The sequence below is a fragment of the Ruditapes philippinarum genome, unplaced genomic scaffold (genome assembly GCF_026571515.1).
Source record: "Ruditapes philippinarum isolate M1 unplaced genomic scaffold, ASM2657151v2 ctg5951_1_1_1_1, whole genome shotgun sequence".
NCBI classification, from domain to species: Eukaryota; Metazoa; Mollusca; class Bivalvia; order Venerida; family Veneridae; genus Ruditapes; species Ruditapes philippinarum.
In genome coordinates this window covers 1-10,736 of record NW_026864549.1, presented here as the reverse complement: position 1 = coordinate 10,736, position 10,736 = coordinate 1, and positions in this window count along the sequence as shown.

Below are 10,736 nucleotides of genomic sequence, written 5' to 3'. Positions count from 1 at the left end.
TATCGCTTATGCCGACGCGTATACTACGCCAAAGGGCCAGTTTTATATGACACATGGACAGTTGAGACAAATGTAAACCATAAAACATGCTGTGAATAGGTATAGTAGAAAAATAATATGGTTAGAGGTTTCGGACTCAAATAACGACCCACGCCTTATTGCAAGATACTTTTGACACCTTTAATGAACAATACCAAGTCCCCCACCCAATACTACGTTGTGATGTTGGTACGGAAAACTGCATTGCTTTACTATTGCAGGAATACTTCAGACACGATTCTACAGATCCGATTGCTGGTACTCAAAGCGTTGTAGTTTTGGAAAAGCACATCTAACCAACGCATTGAGAAGTGGTGGTGTACATTACGACAAAATGAAATCCATTGGTGGATTAATTTTTTTCAAAAGACTTACGCGATACATGTGCATTTAATGATCTGGACCAGATACAATGTGATAACTTAAAATTTTGCTTTATGGACCTCATACCAACCGAGTTAGACCGGATTGCACATGAAATAAGGCAACATACCTTCTGTTATTTATGGTAAACCTGAAACACTGTTTCTTTGTACCAGGTCTGTATGAAACTCACGACTTCGGCAATGCAGTTAACTTGAGAGACGTATATATTTGCAAAGAACATGTATTCACGCCCAAAAAGACAATGTGAGGAATTCGTAGAATTAGCACCCCTTCTGAAGCCAGATCTACAGATGCCATTGGACGCCGTTCAGCACTACAACTGTGTACCCAGTTGAACGATTTAATTTTGAGAGTAGATTTAATAAAAATACGCTTTGAAACGGCTAATTTTTATTTTTTTATGTTATTGATATATACTAGATTACTATAGGTTAAGTTTCAAAAAATGATGTTTTAAAGTCATAAAGACGATAGTCTACGATTTCACTTCATTTTATGGTTGTTTGAAGATATTGGTTTGTAAATATTGAGCAAATTACAATATATTTGTAAATTATCATTTAAGTTATAACCACTCTAATTTGCACTATAAGGGATTGTAAAATTGACAACATTGTTAAGTGGTATACCTAAAGGACACATGTATGCAAAATTTAAGCAAAATTTACTGTACGGATTTGGAGTTGTAGGCATTATTATGAGTCAGAACATATACATCAAAAAGGCTTTTAAAAAAAAATACATGTATTGAAAGTCTAAAAAAAATATCTTCTTATTTAACATGTTTTGCAAGTGTTGTTTGTTTAGATGCAAAAAAATAACATTCTAGTAATGAACTATGCATGTTAAATGCATGACTTATAGAAATATGCATGGAAATGTTTCTCTACCCCACCCATTTGAACAATTTCTATCATATCATTCTAAATTTAGAAAATCACTGAAATTACATTTGTCAAAGGGCTTGTATCAAAGTTTGCTATAATCTCTCTAGAAGTATATTGATTCATTCTGAGAAATATGGAAGGCTTTTACCGGCTTGTTTGTAATATATAAAGCATTGAAAATGTTATATGTCGTATTTGCTCTTATATTTAGCATTAATTAGGCAATGAATATCTGTAAAAAATGATAATAATAGAAAACGAGCATATTTTTCCATCTAGATCTAAATATAGGTAGAAAAAATACAAAAATACTGTTAACAGAAAAAAACGAAGAAAAAAAATGTTGGCTCCTATGGGTTTCAAACCCACAACCTGTATCTGTTCTATATCAAGCCCTGGTTACAAAAAGGCTGCCCGGCTAGGAATAGAACCTCGGTCTCCCGCGTGACTGGCAGGGACACTTTCCACTATACCAAATGCCACAGGGGGAAAAAGATATGCAGCCATACCGGGATTTGAACCCGCAACCCCTTACAGGGCTAGTTCTGTCCCGACCGAGAGTGCACATCATCTACTGAATAGATTCGTACCGTGACATATAAGTGATATGTGTAATTTCAAGTATGTGTAATTAGATTTAAACGTCTTATTCATTTCGCAACAAAATAGCAACCATACTTTATAGAATGTATTATGGTAACTATATGTAAAAGGAATATTTATGATTGTTATTTCAAAAATAATAGTTGATCTTTGTAATAAATTTTCTCGTTTTTTATTAAATTTTGCCTTGTGACTATTCACTTATAATTTATCACTTTTTACTTATGGACTTTTATCTTTTTGACTTTTGACTTTTGACTTATAACTTTTGTCATTTGCTGTTACTCTTTGGCCTTGGTATAAAACATTAGTTTAACTTGATTTTAGATTAGTGCAAAATAAGCAAATTTTGTGATACAGTCACCAAACGCAAGGGAGCACATCAGCCGAGAGTGGTGTTGAAGTCATATAATGTTTACAAGTACATTTAGCCACTAGCCTCATTTTTGCATTAGAATTATTGCATTCATGTGATTTTATCATATGATAGTTGATCTTTTTTACGTGAAGAATCAACATCAATTGTTTTTGTAAAATCATATGTATAGAAGGTTTAATTCGGAACATTCATTCATAAGTGCCGTCTGCAGCATTAAGTATAAAAGTAAATAAACTATTATTGATAAATAAGAATTTTTTATTCAGATTAAACAGTTCTGTTTTTTTCTAGATGTGTAGCTTTATTACAATTTTTCATTAACATTTTACATCTTGAAATAGATTATTTAATTCTTTGTTGAATTTAGTCACGGTTGACTGGTACGCTATTTTTCCGTGTTCACTATTAAAGAGGGAACAAGCGTTAGGCATTATAATACATTAAATTAAAGAAGATATAAACGGAATATTATGTAGTAGTAGCTTTTTAAGGCTTTGTATATTGCTACGAGCAGCGGTGGAAAAATGATATCTTGCAAGACCGAAGGAGGAGCGAGATATCAATTTTCCAATGTTGTAAGTAGAAAAATGCATATTTAATCTGGTCATGAATGATAAAAATACATTGTCCTCATTTGTTTACAATTTATTATTGTGTTATTGTAACTTTGTTATAACCAAAATAAACTTGCAATTTACTATCAGAATAAACAGTATTTAAATGTTACAGAGAATTTATTTATTTATGTAGAGTCAATGTTCTATTAAAATTATATGTAAGAGGTTAAAATGAGCAAAGTAGAAATAGAATATCAATCACTATAGAAGTAAACTGTGTGGAACCAGCCAACTTCCCTCAACAGACCACCTAAATATACCTCTACCGAGAGACCACGTTACCAAAGGTTTTTTTTACCTCACGGTCTAGACCGTGACAGGTTGGCAGAGCTATCAATAATTTTTTGGAATAAATGCGTTTAAACAGATAACAACAAACATTTCTAATTCTACAACCGTGCTTTATTTTGTTTAACAAAATTGTTGTCTTATAAGAAAACAAATGTATTAGATATGCAAAACAAACTGCATTTGAGCTTTATTATATTTAATTTAAAAAAAGAGAGATAAGAAATACAGAGGCTAGCATTATTTTCTAAAATAGCACATATGCCTTACTTAAAAGCTAACACTAAGGAACAGCTTAAAATGAACACTGCCATCAACAAAAACTTCAAGTATTTACGTCACAGAAGACATATATGCATGCAATATTTCTACAAAACAACACATTGTGATACGTTACTGATGAAAAACTAAGAAAATCATGAGTGTTTTTAACAAAGCGTTTTGAAAACATAAGAATAAATTAGGTAAATTAGCAACGTTAGAGTGTTTGTTTTATTATTGAAGTCAAGATTTTTAAAAATCATTGTCAGAGCGTTATTTCTTCATTTCTACATGTTCAAGAGAAAGAAAAAACAAACACAGTCTCTCGCCAAAGATTTCCTAGTTAACTTTAAATAACGTCCACATTTTTTTTTTTCGAAGTATGACCAATTTTTATATGTAAAGGAAATCTCATAGTCTTTCGTAATGAGAGCATACCCCCACCAACGGCATTTCCATGTCAAAAAAGGGAATTTTTAACTTAGGAGAACGATTTAATTTTATAATCAAAAGTTTTGTTAACAATACAATGCACTCTGTCTCGCCGAGATATATCTGCCAGTAAATTCAAGTTGATGCCTTCAACAGTTTTTGAGATAATTATGAGCTTAACAAAATCTAAGTATGAAAAAAAACAATAAAAAACAAGACTTTCTAAAGTTTATGATAGCTAAGAAGTATGTTTCTTACTGCCTCGCCGAGCTATATGAACATGCAAAGTTTGATTTCGATACCTTTCATATAAGTTTTAAAATTTACAATGGGGCAAATACTGAAAATTATGAAAGCCAGAATTGTGAATTCATGATTTTTCACAACCTTTCTTTGTCTCACGGTGACCTGTCTATCGATACAAGTTTTATACCATATTGGAGATATGGACAATATAAAATAAACGTGGCGGGACGTGACATTGTGTGTTTCCAATAAGCGTCCACAATAAATGGTGGGGTTGTCGAGCATCTGAAACAAGTGTGAAAAGGTTAACCCTCGTATTCCGAAAATGTCTGAATATTTCCATAGACAATAACGAAGAAAACCAAATCACCAGTGTTTGCACATTTTGCATTTGCTAAACTGTACTACTTTCCACTCGGAACGAACGCTGTGTTGCAATGAAACCTCATAGTCTTCTAAACTGGCTCCGAAAACTTGACAAATATGTATTGCTGATTCTCTTGCAACTGCTTTGTAGTTGAAACCATTCGACAGCACGTCCTTAATCCCTACAGGTAGCTTTACTAGAATTTAAATTGAAAACATTAAAAGTATGTGTTATCTCAATTGAAATGAAATACCTATATATACAAAATAAAATACAAAAAATCACTTAATACATAACTGTATTCAAAAGTTTATATACAAATACATGTACTTTTGTACTTGGTAGGTGTCCTAAGTTATTGATATTGAACAAGTGAATAATAAAGTTTCAATATTATATCATAACTGGTTTATGGGACCGCATATTTCATAAACCTTCTGACAAAACATTTTAGCTTTAAAAATGGGCATAAGTATGTCAAATTGTGAGCCACTCATACGAAACTTGGTCATTGACCTTAGATGTCAACACTTAAAAATGTGTTTTAAGTTTCAAAGGAATCGCTAAAAAAATAGTTTTTGGCGAAACCATTTTTCATGAAAATTCTAAACAACAAATTCAAAGTCGAAAAAGAGGCATACTTTGATAACAATGCAATTCAGAGATTTATTACTTAAGTGTCTGAAGTGTGTGAAGTTTCAAAGCTGTATGATTTATTGTTTTTTGAAATACCATGTTTCATGAAACTTCTTAATTACAAATTTCTTTGTCAAAATAAGGCCTATAATTTTGGTCTCTATTCAATATAAGATGGACGAAGAATGAACTACGGGTGGAAACCGATTGAAACTGCAGCAAACAACAATGTGAGACTGATTTGGATTTAAAACTGGAACCTACATAAAAAATAAAGCGTTTGATTCATACGCTGTATGTCAATTTGAGATTATATATCCCTGTTCCGGAAATCAAAATAAAAAATGGATACCAAATGCAATGCAATGCAAGCAAAATATTTTCTTTTCTTAATCAATTAAAAAGGCTTATATAAGAATAACATCTGTCCTTGCATATGTACCCACATATTTTGTTTTTAAATAAGTCTCCAAGAAACTTAGGTAAATGAACTTACCTCGTCTGAATCGTTGTCATATTCTGCCGTATTTTCCTTGGAAATAATGAGGCAAGCACGTGGGACAGTAACAAACTCCATAAGTAAAAAATCAAAAGTCATAAATCAAAAGTCATAAATCAAAAGTCATAAGAAAATAGTAAAATAAATCTATAAGTCGAAACTCAAAAGTGACCCTCCAAGGCTTCCATAGGTATCTTTACATAAGCAATTCTTTGCGATTTTAACTGTAACACCAGAAAAAAGAAAAGTAACTCTTAAAAGCTTATTCTAATTCAAATGAAGATGAGTACATTCCCTTTAATCGTTAAGAAATGAAAATACGGATACAACTTTACTGTGGGTGTTCTCCTGTACTTCACTTGTTCATTAAGGTTAGCCTGGTGATGTGATGTCAAAACTCTTTATAACTCTCTTTTATTAATGTCTGAAGAAACAATAGAATCTAATATATCAGTCGCTCTTATGCTTTAAATTTCAAAGATGATATCATTTTATGTGAGTCATTTAATTGTTTAGAATTATGGTCAACAAGAAAGCACATTTGTGCTCTCAACGTCTTAATCAATCGATTTTCAGATATAGATATAAAGCTTATTGTGAAACAATCTTTTGGTTATATTTTAGTGAATTTACTACATGTACTATGATAATTACTTCTAACAATCTCGTGTATTTCAATATGTTTGCCATTACGAACAGATGGTACATTTTTTCTCACTATAAGATGACTACAGCTGGTGAACAGGTGGCAGATGGAAAATATGCCCGTAGCTTTTTTTGTAGCAAAGAGAAATTAAAGGATATATATGGTTATAGAACAGATCGTCATTCAGAAATATTCAGCTTTGTATGAAAACAGATGTCCTTCACAAAATTAGTGATATACTCAATTAAGTCAAGAATCTTTGAATTTCAATTCTGATAAGGGATGTTCTTAATTTTCCTGGATTTTTATCCAAATAATCAAGAAATAATTTAATAAATTAAAGTCGTACATGTAATATACGATTTTAGTTTAATGAAATCAATCAATAAATATTTTTTTAGTAAAATTACTACTTATGTTCAGTCATTTTATTCATTATATGCATACGTATATCTACATTCCACTGAATGTTTTTTTATCTAACGACGTCTCTAGTCGCAAAGAGAATTAAATTTCCTCCCACGGTTAATTATTTTTTTGGGAAAAGACATAAAAAGCCACACGGAAACTATCCCGGAGATAATTATTGTGATTGTACCAAGTTTGTTATATAAATCACTCAGATACACTATTATATTCTGTGATATTAAGAAATATATAAATTTTCTAAATCAATGAATCTGAATTTGGGACAGTCCACTTACATTTCAAGGGATTTCGTAACTAAAATATTACAACTGAGCTTCGAATGTGCACTGCTCGGCTTGAGCACGGGCTAATCACTTTCAGATCTGGTAGATTAAGAATTATATCGTTTAAAGGCCCGATATGCCCCAAAAATGCTTTTATTTTTATTTCCTCATTTTATATTATACTCTTAGGCAAATTACCTGAACCATCTTTTGCATATTGAAAATTAGTATACGATTGAAGTGATTAAGTATTTTGTTACATTTTGCCGCTTTTATGGCGGATAATTTTATGTTCAACGCTACTTTCAACATGTGATTAGCATCTAACACGTTCTAAAACCATTTTTATTGTTATAAAACTCATGTTTGCCCATTTCAAAGAATAAAGAAATACTCGTTTCTGAGGCATACTGTGAGAGACGGCTGAGCATAATATGAGCCGCGTCAATAGTGCGTTTAAAGTCGCAAGATGTATATTTATGATAAGATTTAGTTAGCCAGTGGTGTCAAATTACAATAAACATCGAATACATATTTGTATGTATTTAGTAATTTTTTCAAGAAATATCTTAAATATTGATAAAAAAAACAATAGAAACGTATTCAGTTGGGATATTCTTACAAAATATTTCTGAGAACTATCTATATGTAGTTCTATATGATTTAATATCACATTTATTTTATAAAATACTAATACATGTATTTTGTTGTAGAAAATTTTATTACCAACATCCACATATAATTCTTTCATGGTTTGTTATCACACATATTACTTAACAATACTATCAACATAAACATATATGGTATTACACACTATCCATCATAAACCAATTCACTTAAAATGTAAAATCTATAGATTCTACGGTACATGTTAGCTGCATATGTAATACTTATCTTTTAAGTTCCCGTTCGTATAAGAAGGGGCACCTTATTAAAGCTGGAAAGTCGCAACATAACCTTACATTGTTTGTGACTCGGTGTGCAATGTCCTAATTAGAAGTTTAAAAAACTTATTAGAGAAAAAGAATTCTTATTTGTTCTTTGTATAAAAACCTAAGCTAAAATATGGATTTTATCCTAATTTTAGAAATTTGAAGCTCCTCATTAAGTTTTTTTACAACTAGGAATATTTCTATTTCTTCTTATTCGGCATTAAGAGTTAGAAAGTTGTAATTAGGTTTATTTCTGCTAATTATGAGTTACAATTCTTAATTGTAATAACGTTGTATTAAGTTATTTTATTTTTCCTATTTAAGAGTATCAAAGTGCTAATTAGACTTCAATAACTCTGAATTTAAAGTGAAAAAGTCCTTATTAGGCTTTAAAAATTCCTAAGAGAAGTAAAAATAAGTAACAAAGTAGCTTGTTTTTTAAGAAGAAGATATTAAGATTTTACTGTTCAGTACCAAAACCTTTTTGAAAATGTCATGTTATTTGAGATTTTCGACCATGCGACCACATACATGCATCGAGGACATTTTGTTAGGAAAGTGACCGTGCGACCACATACACGCATCACAGGACTCCCCCTTCTCTAACGAGCAAGGGACAAAAGGTTGTCCGCCCTTTATTAAAGGGCAGACTTAAAATATATGCCAAGTCCTTATCGTTATTGATAAGGAGGCTCATTTTCACATATATGTCTTAACTTGGTTTATATACAACAATAGTAACGCTAACCAAGCGGGTTATCATCTTTCACCTTTTTAAGTTTTGGTTTGAAATTATTAAAAGAGCATATATATTTCTTGGAAATTTTTGAGTTTATAGTTTTTTTCTACTTTTCATTATATTTATATAATAAAATTATTGTATTTTAGCAAAACATGAATGTTTCAAAAACGTTTTACATATTTCACACCACTTTGCAAATATCAACCTGAGGGCATTTGACTTATCCTACTTGTAATAGTAAAGGTAATTGATGGGCTATTTAACTGGAGCAGCCGACAATTTTGACACTGGTAAGACATTACATATTTGCAAGCCTAATCTTAACCTGCTAAATCTGTAAAATGCACTTTTCAAGCTTCCATTTTTTAGGACTGTCTATCAATTTGGGTATATCAACATAAACATTTCTAAAGTTATTTAGCCATACAGAACCGGTTCAGTCTGTACGGATGTGCAGCCTCGCTTACATATGTATCTCCATGCTAGTAAATTCATTTCGGTTCCAGTCACTCACCGTGTTGTTTACAGTTGTCATATTTACACAATTGCTTTCAATAAAACTCATTCAAAGTTTAAACAAATTCTACATTAAAGTCTTCAATCTGCCGTTATGTATTTATTATATTTGCTCAAGATGGAAAAGTTCTCAATTCAATACGTGCACCGAAAAAAAACTTTTCAAGACACACAGTAACAAAAAATTCCAACAAACGCAGTCCATCAATTCAATCCTATTGCACATTAAATGAAAATAAACGAATAATCCTATATCTATATTAAAATTCAGCAGTGACTGACATAACAGATATTTAAGGCATATTTATATACGTCGGATTTTCCCCATGCCATTTCCTCTATTTATCGTATATAATTTTGTCTTGTTCTGTACTGCGTGCATTTAAAAGTATTTCGCATTAACGTCACAAGAAAAATATTACAAATGATAGTTAAACGCCTCAATTGTTTAAAAAAGGTACGATAAGAATACAAAATAATTAAAGAGCGAGCCTGATTTTCTTCAGAATGTAAGCCGTTTTCAGAGCATTTTTTCATCATCACGGGCAACCTCGAAAATACATTTCTGACTACAACGCAGCATTTTTACTTCGACCGGGTTAGTTTGGATGCCTGTAACTTGTTTGTGAATACTGACCCCCAGTCTCTAGATGAGCATGGTACTTTCTCGTATCATCTAATAATTTTATATCTTGCTGAATGCTGCATTACGGTGGAAATGTAATAATTTTATTTTATAAACCCCCCAGATCATTAGCGCCGCTCTAAACTGAGTGTTTAGTTAAGATATATTATCATAGAAAAAGTGTGTGTTTTATTATGCAAAATAACTATAGTATGAATAAAAACTACAGTTGAAATTTTAACACATTTTTTTCTGGATTTACAGATATTTTAATAATACATTATTTTTACATGCTTTTGTCACATTTTTATCTGAATATTTACTTGGTATTTATCAGCGCTTCAAAGAAAATGCTTTTTCGGATTTTTCTGTTTATGAAGCATGCTTTGATAATACGAGAAATTATTAACTATGAAAAATATGAGCAAGAGGCTGTAGTATTGTAATAGGATGCACAAAATTTGTTCCTATATCAGAGATCTATCTCGAAATATGTTAGGCGACGTTGTAAATATGAATTAATTCTATTCTATAAGATGGTAAATGGAATCTCTCCCGAACATCTGTGTTATCTTGTTCCAAACAAGTCAATTCCACAAACGTTTAAATTTTACCTACAAGAACCTCTCTCTTCGCCAACTCTTTTGTTCCTTCAACATTAAAAGAATGGAATTGATTACCACTCAATATAAGAAATACGGACTAAAGTCTTTCCTATATCAGGAAAGTTACAAAAATAATTCTTTATTCTATTACGGTGAGAGGAAATGTCAAGTACTTCACACGCAACTCCGAAGAAATTGCAGTTCCTCAACATTTATTTCAAAAGAATATTGTCCAATCGCTTTCTTTGTCAGTGTGGTAAAATTGAGTCAGCCTACAACTATTTTTATGAATGCCAAAATTTGATAACATAAGACACATTCTGTTAATACAATTGAA